Source organism: Artibeus jamaicensis, unplaced genomic scaffold (assembly GCF_021234435.1).
Source record: "Artibeus jamaicensis isolate MK-2021 breed Jamaican fruit bat unplaced genomic scaffold, CSHL_Jam_final scaffold_1964, whole genome shotgun sequence".
In the NCBI taxonomy this organism is placed as follows: domain Eukaryota; kingdom Metazoa; phylum Chordata; class Mammalia; order Chiroptera; family Phyllostomidae; genus Artibeus; species Artibeus jamaicensis.
Genome location: NW_026522030.1, coordinates 70,316,463 through 70,322,692, shown reverse-complemented (window position 1 = coordinate 70,322,692; position 6,230 = coordinate 70,316,463).

Genomic DNA, 6,230 nt, shown 5'->3' with positions numbered 1-6,230 from the left:
AGTTGTGTTCTAATAAAACTTTATTTGTAAAAACAAGTGATGTTTGGATTTGGCCTGCGGGCTATAGTTGGCCAACCCCTGCTCTAAATACATCTAGCACTCTAAGATTTTGGAAAATGAAAGAGGAAAAAAATTAGCACATAAAACAAAGGCACTCTTTGTGTGAATGTGCATGTTTGTATGTATTTAAATGAAGCTCTGGCCAGTTTAATTAAAGAAAAGTTCTGGATGATCTACTTTTCACCGGTCTGTTTTGGCATGCCTCTAATGATACCAGAATCACCTGTATCAGTGGTAGCCAGTGAGCATGCTCAGTGGTATTTCCACACGCTGGGTTCAGTTCAATATCACTGCCACAGTGGTCATGGACACCCATTTTTGCCAACATGGTGTAGCACTCTATTTCAGATTCTTCAAGGCTGGGCAGCTGCTGGCAGCCATAACCAGTTTTGCTTTGCCTTGTCTGATTATTCCCATTGACTGCTCTTACCCTAGCATGTACTTCCCACTTTTCATAACAAGTTGGAGTCTAGAGTTGACTGACTCTTTCGACACTTCATCTTCTCCATGGCCACCACCTTCCTGTCTCAGGTGTGAGATGGCTCCCAACCTGGAGCAGCCACCAAGATGGCCAGTCGGTCTCACAAGGCACTGTTTCTTTATAATCTATCTCCCCACTTTGGTTTTAGTATACCACCATTCTCATAAAATTACTTTGGTGTGTGGTGAGGAATTCCTGTCATGACCTCAACTCTGCTGGCACCTTCTTCTCTCTTAATTCACCCTCACAGTTCTGAATTTCTCTGCTCCTTCATTCTTTTTTTTACTACCCTGCCTCCTTTTCCTCATCTTTTTCTATTTCCTCCTGCATTTGAGTGCTCTTTCTCCGTCATTTTGAGTCTCTGCTGATATCATGGAGTTTGTTTGGCGAGATCACCTATGTACAACCTGACACATATCACATAAAAAATGGTATAGTTATTTTTGGGGGGTATTTATTTATTTATCAGTATTGTGGCTACCCAAGGAAGGAGCCAGGATAGAGCTCCACCATTAGATTCTGTATTTTGGATAGACTTCTGTTGGTATTGGTGCTGAGAGAGTCCTCTCAGAGAGAACAGGTCTTGAGAGAATGACAACAGAGAGAAGGAAATTCAGGAGTGGTCAAAGTTGATAGGTCAGGACTTCTTGTGCATGTGGGTGTGTTTGGGCAAGTATGTGTGTTTTGCAGTCCAAGGTGGATGCAGGCTCTGTCCTTGGCAGTGGAAGGATAGTTCATAAATTCAGTCATCCTCCCTTACTTATAGTTTGGAAATCCCACCTTAACTGTGTGTGCTATATGATTACAGGCCATTAGAGACCATTAGTAAATGAACTATGAGATTTTGATCATGAAATGCAAACTCTCTTGTGAAATGAAAACACAGTTTCACATATTAATTGCTTCTAATTAAGGAGGAACATTTTAGCCAATTAGCTTTTGGAATTGAAGTGTAATCAGAAGGCTGATTCAGAGATTCACTAATTGCTTCCCCCATTGCAGCTAGTCACCTTTAGAGCAGACATATAGTCTGTGGACACTTTGTGGCCAAGAAGCCCAGACGCTCTTTCTCTATTTTGCTATAGTAGTTGACTGTAGACAGCAGTACCCCATACCTTTGAAGTTGACATGCCAAACAAATGAGATGGAGGGAAGGAGGGCAATTAGAGAGAATAACAGCAGACTGGACTAGATCCAGATTCTAAACTGACTTCACTATGGAAGGTGTTGGCTAATGTTAGGCATGTCATATCACTTCTCCAGATTTCTTGGATAAAAGATAGCAAACTCTCATACGGCTTCCAGGATTCACAATGAACTCCAATGATTGGTGCAACCTTCCATGATTCCATGTGAGGTGGGAACTGTATAGTAAAAGAAAAAGGCACTCAATGATAGAAGGCTCAAGTGTGCTTCTTGACACTTCAGCAGTCACAGTATTCAAATATTATGGGGCTGGCAACTGCTCTGGCAGCTATGGATGTTTTGAAGGAGGAAGTCTTTGTCTCTTGGCACTGCTCCACTCTTATTTTTCTTCATACATCCTCATCATTTTAATGGTCTTTTTCAGTGTCAGCCTCACTTTCTGGACACCCGACCATGTCTCCTCTGATGGATGGCTACTCTCTCAATCCACAGCAGAGAGCATCCTGCTTTGCTGTGTTCCTGCCTCATCTTGCTTCTCTTCCTGCAAGAGGCTCTCAACAGGAGTCTACCTACCACTGCTGCTGCTTGCACTTGGTAATTACCAAGATCTTTCTTTTGGCACTTTGACTTGGGCTTAATGCTGCAATCCTCGTTATTATATAATAACTCACCAGTCAAAACTTGTTCATCAAGTTCTCCACCATCTACACGATTATTTTCTTTATAAAAATAAAACAGGCTCTTATCCACCTCCCTTCACCCCTCACCGCAAGAATATAAGCTGTTGTCATTGTGTACAAAGATGGTGCTGTTGACATGCATTTCCAGGACTTCTGTTAGTGTGAACTCTTATCTGTTTTTTTGCCTTGTTGGTAGCTTATATTTCACACTCCTGCACCCTTATCCTCCAGGCCTGTGGACAGGAAGCAGATGAAGAGAACTCTCTAGGAAAAAGGATTGTAGAGGGGTCACCTGATTTTGTGTTTTCCTCTTTTGGGTGGTACTGCTGGCAGGGGTGTCTCATTGTCAAGGCAAATGTTCTCTACAAGGTCGATTCCCTTCTCAGCACCTCAGTCTAAAGACCCCGTTGTCTTTGCTTCAACGGAGGGAATCCCTACAGAGGATGTGTGCAAACCCTGCCTTTGACATCCTTATGCCAGCAGTTGCAATTTAATGGTGGGGAGAAACGGTGTCCAACACACCCTCCATCACAACAGTGTGAACAATTAAACAGGTTCCTATTTGAGGCATGTTCTCACTAGGTGCGACCTTCATTAAAAGTATTTAAAACTTGGCAAATATTCTTTTTAGATGATTAATAGGTCATCTCCACTTTTGCTTTTGGGAGGTCAGTTGCCAGTTACCAAAAATGAAACACCTGCTTTTACATCAACGTGGCTGTTGCCCGAAATTGAACAGCATACAGCATTCCCGAAGCTGTTAAATATGTCCATTGTGCCAAAAAAAATGGGGCCTTATGTTTACATAAGTCCTGAATAAATATGGTAGATTTTGGGACACAGTTCTGATGAAAAACTTCTCCCTAGGCCAACATGAAAACTAAGTTAGCTTACTTAGGTATATGTAATTTATAAAGAACATAAGATTAGATGGCAATGAATGGTCATTTTGGTGGAATAAAACACATCAAAAAGAAAGTGTTGTTCAATTTGAATTCCAATGAACACAATTAATATTTTCCATGTTCAATTTCAGGGAGTACATATTCCTCCATGAACCCAAGTGAGCATTATGTGTGAAAGTCACTGCTGAAGGGTTTAGGGACAGATTGATGGCTATTACATCAGAAAGAGGCAGGAAGATGAGGCTGTAAGACAGAAAACTGCTTGGTATTTTATTTTGTCCAGTTAAAATCTCCATTAATGAGGACACTGTATTACGTGAGCATTTTACTCTGCTATTGTAATGTTTCCTGAATGTCCCGAGGAGCTCAGGAAACCTCCCCTAGTGACTCTCATGTTGCCGTGCGAGTGTCCATGTCACCTTAGAGGTGGGGAAACTTAAGGAGCTGAGTTGGTGATTGAGCCAGAACTCAGTGTGGGAGCCTCAGAGGTTCTGATTTTCATTTGACTTTTAACGTCTCCTCTTGTCTGGGCCTCATCACAGCCATCACTGCTTTCAACCTCCAAAGGTCAGTGAGGGACACACATCATCTTTAATGTATGTATGTACAGATGAGGAAACAGAGGTCCAAGGTTTCAAGTGACTCAGCCAAGTCAGGTCGGGTCAACTGGGACCTTCTCAGTGGGGTTAGAATAGGCTTGGGCCTGGCGTGGACCTCCCTCCATGCCCGTTAGATCAGAGGCCCACACCCTCCAGTGAGGTCCTCCCCCATGGTGGTGACAGAGCATTTAAAAGGGAATTCCTCTCTCTGGACCCAAATGCAGAATTCACGGGTCTCCTCTCTTTCCTGCCAATGAGCACGTGTTTTTGTGGAAAGACCATAGAGAGGAGTTCGGATCCCTATGTTGTTTCGAGATCTAGCCTGCTTGGCCATATAGCCTGAGTCAAATGATAGAATCATGGCAACAATCAACTGGAAGAAATTGAGGAATAGCCCCTGGTGGTGAATCAGAACCACAAGGACAGCTCATTAAATAAATCAGATTTCTAAAATTCTGATTCATTTAGTCTTGGGTGGCCCTGGACACCCTGCTTTTCTATCAAGTTTCCAAGGCAGGCCACTACTGCACACCCAGGGACCTTGCAGCACCTGAACATCACTGGCCTATCACAACCTTGTCATAAATGGGTTGGCAAACTCTTTAAAGGGCCAGTTAGTAATTTAGGCTTCATAGGCCATACAGTCTTGTCGCAACTACTCAACTCTAACCAGGTAGCTCGAAAGCAGCCACGGACATCTGTATGTGAATGAGTCTTCTGATAAATTTTTACAAAAACAAGAGGAGGCTAATGGGCTGCAGTTTGCTGACCTTGTGCCACATACTTGTAGCAATTTAGGTCTTTTCCATCACTCTGTGCTTCCAGCTGTGCAGGGATATTCCTGGCCTGATTTTTCCCCATGGCTCTAGTGAAGATAAGGTATGATAAACCATAAACAATAACATTTTATATCTGGTCCATCAGCACCAAATTATCAGCTATATTTTAAGTTCATTTAGTTTATAAATCATTGAATTTGCCTTTATAAATATTCTAACTACTAGGCATCACATAAAAAATAAGAATGTTAAGAAGATGACAGACAGGACCCTGTTGAATAGTAATTCAGGAACTTTCTTGGTGTCAGAAAATAGACACACAGAACTATTTTTGTATCAACAATGCTTCCATGATATAAAACAAAAATGAGTATTTAACACGGCTGGCAAGACAAAACTGCAAGTTTATGATGGCTTGACATACTAATTGCCTTCATAACACATTTTAAAAACAACATTCTAAAAACAAAGATATACCAACAAGTTATATTATTTTTTATTCATGTTAGAATTTCTATCAGTGTTTGAACATTAATATTTAGAGAGTTTGTACATTTTCAACTTCCAAGGTTTAAAATGAGAACCACACTAGGTCACAAATGGTAACTAATACACATTTCACAATTCCATGGGTATTCACTCCATTTCACTCTCTTAACACTGTTAAACATTTTCTTTTCCTTGCTGTACTTTACAATGAAAAGTGTACCCCACTCATGTCTCAGCGAAGTTCCAGACATTATGGGTTCATCACATATAAATTCTTTAAAAATATACTTCTGTCAAAAGACTTGATGACTACTATGTACACTACAAAAATAAATTTTCATATAAATAAATTATATGGCATACTTTTATCTTTGTAACTGAAATGACACAAACCTATTTCTACCAAAATTGGCAGACAATGAGACCCAGTTTGAGTATTTCCTTTAAACTCCTTACACTAAAACCTATCATGAGACCTTAATGAAAATGTTATATACTCTGAACTATTTAACATTAGTAAGCACTCTATACAAATAAAAATTCTGTTCAAAAGTAAAACATAGCTGTAATAGTGTTTCCAATAGAAATAAAAATCCCTGCATTTTTTGTTATAAACTGGCATGACAAATACTGTAGGAAAACATTCTTATGATACAAAATTATAAATATCAGCAAAGATTTCTTTTTAAAAAATTAAAACATACAAATGAACAAATAAGACAGACAAAATAAAACTATTTGAGAGAGAGAGGGAAATTCTAGTTGCCAGTCAGCCCCATGTTCTCCCTTTGCCAATGTGACTATGGGAGAAGGTTCTCCACTGTGCAGAAAGCAGGGGCTGGGCGAGCTGTCATGCACCACATGGGTGGGCTCGGGAAAGGGGCAAGGGCACAGCACAAGCCAAAGGGAAGCAGACCTCAGAATTTTGCGTCACTCTCTCCTGAATGCAGGACATGCAACTCTTCTGAGTAAAGCTGGCTATTAGGTAGACAGTGTGGCTAACAGAGGCACCAAACAGTAGCAGTGGGGCTGTGAAGGCCCCTGACATATTGTTGCACACACCTGGCACCCATAGGTGGCTTCCAATTGCT